Below are 10,311 nucleotides of genomic sequence, written 5' to 3'. Positions count from 1 at the left end.
CTTGAATTACTATTACAATTGTTGTTATGATACTATACATGAAGTCCTCCACCCCCGGACATTTCCGCCATCCTTGGTTTGGGGGTGTGACAAAAATAGAAAATAAAAAAAAAGCCGTAGGTAATCCGTAGGTAAATACCTACAGATTACCTACGGATTACCTACAGTTTTTTTTTATTTTCTATTTTTCAAGGGTCTAATGTCATTTTTATCGTTTCATTTTTTCACAACATCATTATACTTTGATTTCTTTGTTTTCACCAACTTATACATAACATAAACGTATATACACAGGTATGGATCGTTAGAACCCACTACTCATTTACAACTTTATTATTCTTTTTTTTTTTATATAATATAAAGGAAAGTTATTTTCTATACACAGATACAAATAAATACACACATTTACATACAAACGATATGTACGCATTATGTTCAGTATATCACGTACTTGTTTAATGAGGTTAATTGTGGCTCAAGAACAAACATAAATAGCTTTTTGTATCATATATAGTAATAAGTTTTAATGATTCACATTCTTCTACATACGTTTATATGATGTATAACTTTGTGAAAACAAAGCAATCAAAGTATAATGATGTTGTGAAAAAAATGAAACGAAAAAAAACGACATTACACCTTCAAAAATAGAAAATAAAAAAAAAGCCGTAGGTAATCCGTAGGTAAATACCTACAGATTACCTACGGATAGCCTTTATCCGTAGGTAATCCGTAGGTATTTACCTACAGATTACCTACAATTTTTTTTTATTTTCTATTTTTCAAGGGTCTAATGTCATTTTTATCGTTTCATTTTTTCACAACATCATTATACTTTGATTTCTTTGTTTTCACCAACTTATACATAACATAACCGTATATACACAGGTATGGATCGTTAGAACCCACTACTCATTTACAACTTTATTATTCTTTTTTTTATATAATATAAAGGAAAGTTATTTTCTATACACAGATACAAATAAATACACACATTTACATACAAACGATATGTACGCATTATGTTCAGTATATCACGTACTTGTTTAATGAGGTTAATTGTGGCTCAAGAACAAACATAAATAGCTTTTTGTATCATATATAGTAATAAGTTTTAATGATTCACATTCTTTTACATACGTTTATATGATGTATAACTTTGTGAAAACAAAGCAATCAAAGTATAATGATGTTGTGAAAAAAATGAAACGAAAAAAAACGACATTACACCTTCAAAAATAGAAAATAAAAAAAAAGCCGTAGGTAATCCGTAGGTAAATACCTACAGATTACCTACGGATAGCCTTTATCCGTAGGTAATCCGTAGGTATTTACCTACAGATTACCTACAATTTTTTTTTTATTTTCTATTTTTCAAGGGTCTAATGTCATTTTTATCGTTTCATTTTTTTCACAACATCAACATCATTATACTTTGATTTCTTTGTTTTCACAAACTTATACATAACATAAACGTATATACACAGGTATGGATCGTTAGAACCCACTACTCATTTACAACTTTATTATTCTTTTTTTTTATATAATATAAAGGAAAGTTATTTTCTATACACAAATACAAATAAATACACACATTTACATACAAACGATATGTACGTATTATGTTCAGTATATCACGTATTTGTTTAATGAGGTTAATTGTGGCTCAAGAACAAACATAAATAGCTTTTTGTATCATATATAGTAATGAGTTTTAATGATTCACATTCTTCTACATACGTTTATATGATGTATAACTTTGTGAAAACAAAGCAATCAAAGTATAATGATGTTGTGAAAAAAATGAAACGAAAAAAACGACATTACACCTTCAAAAATAGAAAAAAAACCGTAGGTAATCCGTAGGTAAATAACTACAGATTACCTACGGATAGCCTTTATCCGTAGGTATTTACCTACGGATTACCTACATTTTTTTTTATTTTTCTATTTTTCAAGGGTCTAATGTTATTTTTATCGTTTCATTTTTTTCACAACATCATTATACTTTGATTTCTTTGTTTTCACCAACTTATACATAACATAAACGTATATACACAGGTATGGATCGTTAGAACCCACTACTCATTTACAACTTTATTATTCTTTTTTTTTATTTAATATAAATGAAAATTATTTTCTATACACAAATACAAATAAATACACACATTTACATACAAACGATATGTACGTATTATGTTCAGTATATCACATATTTGTTTAATGAGGTTAATTGTGGCTCAAGAACAAATATAAATAGCTTTTTGTATCATATATAGTAATGAGTTCTAATGATTCACATTTTTCTACATACGTTTATATGATGTATAACTTTGTGAAAACAAAGCAATCAAAGTATAATGATGTTGTGAAAAAAATGAAACGAAAAAAAACGACATTACACCTTCAAAAATAGAAAATAAAAAAAAGCCGTAGGTAATCCGTAGGTAAATAACTACAGATTACCTACGGATAGCCTTTATCCGTAGGTATTTACCTACGGATTACCTACAGTTTTTTTTTATTTTCTATTTTTCAAGGGTCTAATGTCATTTTTATCGTTTCATTTTTTTCACAACATCATTATACTTTGATTTCTTTGTTTTCACCAACTTATACATAACATAAACGTATATACACATGTATGGATCGTTAGAACCCACTACTCATTTTACAACTTTATTATTCTTTTTTTTATATAATATAAAAGAAAGTTATTTTCTATACACAAATACAAATAAATACACACATTTACATACAAACGATATGTACGTATTATGTTCAGTATATCACGTACTTGTTTAATGAGGTTAATTGTGGCTCAAGAACAAACATAAATAGCTTTTTGTATCATATAGAGTAATGAGTTTTAATGATTCACATTCTTCTACATACGTTTATATGATGTATAACTTTGTGAAAACAAAGCAATCAAAGTATAATGATGTTGTGAAAAAAATGAAACGAAAAAAACGACATTACACCTTCAAAAATAGAAAATAAAAAAAAAGCCGTAGGTAATCCGTAGGTAAATACCTACAGATTATCTACAGATAGCCTTTATCCGTAGGTATTTACCTACGGATTACCTATATTTTTATTTTTTATTTTTCAAGGGTGTAATGTCATACCGCCACTGTCCCTGCCTCCGGCTGTCACACACCACCACCGACCTCCTCATACCGCCACTGTCCACTGTTCCTGACCTCCGGTTGTTGCTGTTGCGGTCGCTGTCGCACACCACCACCGACCTCCTCATACCGCCACTGTCCCTGCCTCCGGCTGTCACTATCGCACACCACCACCGACTCTGCTGCATACCGCCACCGTCTCTGCCGCATACCGCCACCGTCACTGCCCCAACACCACCATCAACGACACCTGCGGGTATGTATTGTGATTTCAGTTTGCTCAAACTTTTGCAAAACTTCAATTTTTCAGCGTATTCTTAACTTGATTTAAGGAATGAATTATTGACTTTTAATTGGATTGTTTAATAGACAACATACAACAACATACAGTTACAGGGAAACACACAAACACACAAATTGGATTATTTAGAAGCTGATGTGTATTTCACTAGCCATAGAAGTATATTAACACAAAAAAATTTATAGACAAAAAAAGACCGAATTGCCCCTGTCCCAAATTGACTTGAATACAAGAGTTCATTATGTGGCCTTTCTTCCTGTGATTTCAATTGTGCTTTCCATACTTGTAACCTGTCGATTTCTGTGCTTTCCCTGCCTCGCTTGTTGCTTAGAATCATCCAGTAAAGTAGGAGGAGGAGTTCCATCAAACACCTGTTTGGTCTCCATGTTTCTGTTTGGATCAAACACCTGTTTGGTCTCCATGTTTCCATTGCTTAGAACCATTTTGAATGTATATTTTTTTTTTCCTAATTCACATTTCACAGTTTTATTTGACACAATAGTTTTCATAGTTTTATTTGACACCAACCTCCAAAAATGTAGATAAATTCAGCAACTGTCAAACCTTTGACAATTCTACCTCCAAAAATATATGATATTTTCATTATTATTTCAATTTATTGTTATTTTATTAGTTTTAAGAGTTTAAGTATTTGGGAAATATTGAAAATAAAAATGAATAAAGATTTCAGCTTTTAGTTATTTAATATTTATTTGTTAATTTAGGAAATATTGAAAATGAATAAAGATTTCAAAGTAAATTAGTTATTTTATACCATTTATTTGTTAACAAAATCTCAACCAAAACAACTATGGAGTGCATATGTTTACGGTACTAATTGTGAAAATTATTATTAATATTATTAGCTGATGAAAAAGTGGCATAGTTAATTTAAATTTATGTGTATGTTTTAATGTAATTATAAAAACAATCCATTTTTTTCATATTTTTTACATGATTGTTAATAAAAATATTTATATAATTCGATCCGTATATTTTCCAAACAGATACGAAAGAAATTTTTTAACTTAAAAATATTCTATGACATAAAATTGATTTGTCATATTTACTTAACCATATATTAAAATGTCATTATATGTATCTTCCTTTACCACTCATTAATTAGGAATTTATATCAGTATGTTAATTTTTTTATAACATTTTTCTTTATTAATTGTAAAACATATTTTTTTTCTTATAACATCTTTTATTTTTTTCTTAATTTGAATCAATTTTTATAAAGTTAATCGGATAAATATCTAAATTAATAACTGCTTCAAAAAAAGGCATTAATGATTATGATTTTGAACTATCAATATTCATTTAATTTGTCCCATTTGTGGTTATTTATTAGTTTTAAATTGTTAATTGGTTAGTTTTAAAAAGTTTCATTTGTTGCATCAACATATTTGAATAGTGTTTCATGTATTGCTATGCTTATTTGTTTAGGTTATACCACATATATGTTTATTTGTTTAGTGTAAAGTACATTGGTATGTTCATTTGTTTAGGGATTAATTAAGTAGAATGATACATTAAACGTTGTTTCTAGATAGAAACGACATCAAATAGAGAATGGATGTACACAAAGAGACTCACTAGGAATGGGGCTTTCAATACCGAATTTCGACATTATGTCAATCATTTCTTGGACTTTGCTTACGCGAAGGCAACAAACATCCAACATAGTATTGTGGAAGGGGTGGAGGTTTTTGAAATTAGATGCCCGTGTAAGAAATGCAAAAATCGTTATTACAAGACAAGAAATTTAGTTGAATTGCATCTATGCCAGAATGGATTCATGGAAGATTATATGTTTTGGTATGCACATGGCGAATTATATCCAACACAAGAAATTGGTGAATGTTCAAGCTCTGAAACGGGTCAAGACAATAATGAAGGTGTGGGTGATTATCATAGATACGAGCAGATGATTATCGAAAACATGCATCAACCTGAGGCTCCTTACTATCAACAGGCTCCTTATTGTCAACAAGCACAACAAAACCCAAATCAATCAGCCCAAACTTTCTATAAAATGTTGAACCAAGTTAGCGAGCCATTATGGATTTTGTGAATGAGACATCTAGGGTGACGATCGTAAGTTGTCTTTATCTTTTTATATATTTACTAATATTAGTTTTTACTTTTTAGTACAATAATAAAAACTTTCTTTTGGTATATTGTAGGAATCATATAACAAAGCCCTATCTCAAAAATATGGTGATGATCCGACTCAACATAATGTGAATGATCCTGAATTGTGGACCCAAACACAATTGCTTAGGAATGGCGGGAAACAAAAAGGTCCTATCTATGGGGCAGGATACTCGGATCTTCACTTTCTGATGACGGGTGCATATTCTTATGAGTCAACTTCAGCTTCTGCTGACTTTGCAAAGTCACAACAGGAGATACTATTATTTACATAATATATTATAGAGAAAAAAAATCAAGTAAAGAGGTACTTAATATGGCTGAAAAAATATGTTCATATTGGTAAGGTATATTGTTGTTACGGGTGAAAATTGAAATATGTTGTCATTATTAATATTAGGTAAAGTGCATTGTTATTATGGTTGAAAATGATACTATGTTGCTATTATTAAATTAGGTAAAACATAATGCTATAATGGGTGAAAATTATAGTATGTTGCTATTATTGATATTTGGTAAAGTAAATTGTTGTTATTGATAATAATTTAAGTACATTGATATTATGGATTGGAAATGTAAAGTACAATGGTATAATGGATAAAAATATAGTATGTTATTAAGCATATTAAAAGTTATTATTATGGATATTAAAAACAATGTACATTGTTATTATCAATAGTATGTTTTTATATTGAATTAAAAGTAAAGTACATTGCTATCATGGTTTAAAGTTGAATTACATTTACTAACTGCATATGTTTGTCTTGCTATATTTAGGTAAATGAGTTGCGACAACAAATGTCAAACATGGAACAAGCCATGGAAGAAAAGCAAAGTGAAATGAATTTGCAAATGCAACAAATGCGAAATGAAATGGAATTGCAAGTGCAACGACAATTGGCGGCCTTTATGAAACAAATCAATCCGTCCGGTAATCCACCAAGTAGTTCTTAGTTTTTGTTTTAGAACACTAAATTAATGTTATGTTATAGACTAGTTCTTAGTTTTTGTAATGGTATTGTAATGGTATTTTGAGTATTTGAATGTATGAATGGTATGTTAGTGACTATTTTAATGGTAATGAATGTAATGGTATTTGACTATTATTTTAATTATTTATTTGGTTTTTTTAGCAGAAAATTTGGATATTTTTTAAATTATAAATTTAATATAGCAATAGATTTTTGACTGAATTGTAGGAAATAAATATTCTGTAGGAATTATAAATTTAATATAGCAATAAAAACTGGTAAAAAATTCATAGAAAATTTGTAGGAAATAAATATTCAGTAGGTATTCTTTAGGAAATAAAAATCCAATAAAATCTGTAGGTATTCCGTAGGAAAAGATGTTGGTAGGTAATCTGTTGGCAAAGTAGGTGGTATGTATTCTGTAGGAAAATCAGTTGGTAGTTATTCCGTAGGAAAATGTATTGGTAGGTAATCTGTAGGTAAAGTAGTTGGTAGGTATTCTGTAGGAAAATCATTTCGTAGGTATTTCGTATGTATTTTATAGGAGTTTCGTAGCTAAATAACCCGTAGGTAATCTGTAGGTATTCCGTAGTTAACGTGTTCCGTAGGTATTCCGTAGTTAAATTTGTAACAGAATATTCCGTAGGAAATGCGTAGGAACGTTTGTAGCTAATTTGTAGGAAAAAATTACCCACGAGGGTTTTTCCTACAACCCGTTTTTTGTAGGAAATCTGTAGGTAACGCCTTGTTCCTATGGATTTACTACCAATTCTGCTGTAGGTAATTACTTAGTTTTCTAGTAGTGTGTAGAAAGTCTGAACCACCTTTATCAATAATGCTATACCAAGATTCAAGTTTGGACGTAGCCCCTCCCACTGTCACACAAAGATAAGAAAAAAGCGCTTTCAACACCGCACAACCAATCCAAGACACCACACCCTCTACTTCCAAGCCAAGAACTCCAACTCCCATTACACATGATCTTAAAGCATATTTCACCATCGCTTACCAACTTGTCCATATGTTATTATTTGAAGAACGTTGATCTCTACCAAGTATTCCATAAATCTTTTGACATCTTTGAATTGATTTGTAAATAACTAAAATTATTAGTTAAACAATATAATATATTTGTTGATGTGTCGCCGGTTCACTTTTGAAACAATCTTAACATTATACGTACTCGTCTGAATTATAATTCTAAAAGCTGATTGACTCAATTAAAAAAGCAATATCATTGCACCATTATAGATAATCTGAAAAGTTTATACACCTTGGATGGTAGTCAACATCTTATGCAACGTGGCCACCATCATGTTAACTTTTTTTTTTGAAGGGCAAGTTGACAAACATAAGAGACTAGAAAAGTCTCTCATGCAATGTGTCCACCATCATGTTAACTTTTTTTTTTTTTTTTTTTTTTTTTTTTTTTTTTGAATGGCAAGCTGACAAACATAAGAGGATAGAAAGTACAAACAAAGATAGTGGAAAAAACAAAACCAACAGAAAACAAACATAAGACTAGAAAAGTCTAGATAGAATATATAGCATTCAAGGATGGGTCCCAGCACCATTCAACCCATCTCAAGGATTCCCCTTTTGGATTACTTGCATTGATCCATAAATATGACAAAGTTTGTACTTCATTTGTCATCACCGTTTAGAGAGGTGGGTGTGGGCAACGCCCACACGAGTTACAAGGCTAAAAAACAAAAAAACGCCGTTACCAAATGTGATGGTGGTAACGGGAAGTAACGCGAAAGCCTTTATCATGTAATAACGGGAGGGTGAGGCGGTGTTCATTGGCGTTATCACGTGTTATGAGACACAATAACGGGAATGGGCGTTGCCCACTCCGAGTAGTCTTATGATTTTGAGCTTGAGGAATGAACCTTGAGGTTTCGGAAATTCCATACTACCCAAAGTGGACCATTATGTTAACTTCATTTTTAGGTTAGATGCACGTCAACAATAATAATCACTTAAACCTATTTTAGTCCTTCAGCCGAGAGATTTTAACAGTAAAATGATTAACATAATTAAACCAAAAACTCAAGTTATAATTTTCCTCCAGTTTTAATTTTCCAATTTAGAACCTCTCTACCTATGAAACATTGTTGAATGTATGTCTTTGATTGCAACTTTGGAGTAATGAAATTCGTTTGTAAATCATAAAACCATCAATCGTTCTGCAAGTGACTGTGTACATCTTGAGTGCTAAATTCAAATGTAATAAAAGAGAATAGGATTAAACCTCAACCTGCATTGGTCGTGTTTCATGCTGCTTAGGCATCATCAAATCCTGCCTATTCTGATCATACACCGATTTTGATGTCAAGATTCGCAGACCAGAATCCTCACTGATCTCCAGAACCTCAGGCAGCCCGTCAATACACCCCTTAGACATGCCAACATCAATCCTTATGGCTTTGTTATTGCAAGCTGCGTTTATACCACCCTTTTGAATAGTATGACCCATGATCATCCTCCTTGCACCCGGAATGGTCGCAAGAGCATGTTCCAGCATACTACAATCGCAATCTTCAGCCACTTCGTTAGAAAATTTTCTTAGCCAAACAACTGAGCTTCCGGACTTAACTAAATCCGAAGATACAGTCTCTTTCAATCCAGTAATCCAATCCCTTACCTCTTCGTTAATCCGTTCCAATCCATAAGCAACATGGTGAGGTAAAATCCCTCCATGAACAAACACGGACTCCCCAACAACAAGCACAGTCATGTTTTTAGACAAAAACCTACTTGCTATAGGACCCTGAGGTCTCATTGCAGCAATCCTTGCTCTAAACCCGTTTACATATTCTTCTTTAACGCCAGGAAAACTTGTAGGTATCCCATCGTATATATCTTTAGGTTTCTCTAGTCCATCGCATAATCGCTTCATGTTGTTGCCTATAGTAAACCAATCAGCCCAATTCTGAAATTCATCAAGCCCAGATGGATGAGTACACCAAAAATCACCATAAACATTCATGATTTCGTGATTGCCATTCATGGTGATGACATTACCGCCGACCTTAGCAGCCTGTCGTTTAAGTTTCTCGAGGAAGTAAAGGATTTTGAGTTCTTGTCCACCACGATCGAGGACATCTCCGACTTGTACAAGAGTGGAGGAGCCACCAGACCACTGGTCTTGGGAGTCGATGAGACCAGCAAGACGGAGGGCTTGTTTGGATTTGTGAAGGTCGCCATGAAGATCACCTATGGCTATTAGACGATTAGGGGAAGGGTAGGAGGTTTGAAAAACCGGAGGAGATGGTGGGTCGGGTAGGAAGATCTCGCTGACCGAAAAGTCGACGAAAGTGTCGACAAATGATGAATAGAGATTGGGCAGGCTTTTGCAGGTGTTGTCTGCATCCATTGTCTCTTGTTATGAAGGTAGGAAGAAGAACCGGGTGAGTGGAGTTGTTTTTATATGTGTCAGGCATTTGTTTATCGATCTCCAATATTGACTATAAAGTCACGAACTTTCTGCCAAGGTGGCCGTTTAATAAGACACCTTTATATACCATATTATCATTTTTATAAAAAGTTCATTTATAATCAATTATTTATAATCAATTTTTTCAGTAATTTCAACCAATAAAAATATTTTAAAAATTAATTACAATGTATATATATCGTAAAATTGGATGTCTTTTTAACCAATCTCTACTATCAACATCACTAAATATCCATCTACTCCCATTGTAGGTCTTACCACCTAACAATGCTCCGGCCCTTGATAAAATAT

At 32.0% G+C, this 10,311-nt stretch overlaps 1 long non-coding RNA gene and 1 pseudogene across 1 annotated transcript; one reads left to right on the top strand and one right to left on the bottom strand.

Annotated features, from left to right (window-relative positions):
• The first annotated feature begins 3,194 nt into the window (after positions 1-3,194).
• LOC145156494 (uncharacterized) lies at positions 3,195-5,843 on the top strand. The gene is made up of 3 exons (XR_013736748.1): positions 3,195-3,387; positions 4,985-5,532; positions 5,622-5,843. It is a non-coding gene; the product is annotated as an uncharacterized LOC145156494 (long non-coding RNA).
• A 2,831-nt stretch (positions 5,844-8,674) lies between these two features.
• On the bottom strand, positions 8,675-9,982 carry LOC145159459 (shewanella-like protein phosphatase 2 pseudogene; annotated as a pseudogene).
• Positions 9,983-10,311: the final 329 nt, after the last annotated feature.

This window comes from Lactuca virosa, chromosome 2, assembly GCF_052849685.1.
Source record: "Lactuca virosa cultivar CGN04683 chromosome 2, Lactuca_virosa_CGN04683_v6, whole genome shotgun sequence".
NCBI classification, from domain to species: Eukaryota; Viridiplantae; Streptophyta; class Magnoliopsida; order Asterales; family Asteraceae; genus Lactuca; species Lactuca virosa.
Note: the sequence above shows the minus strand (reverse complement) of the source record. Positions and strands in the feature narration are given on the sequence as shown.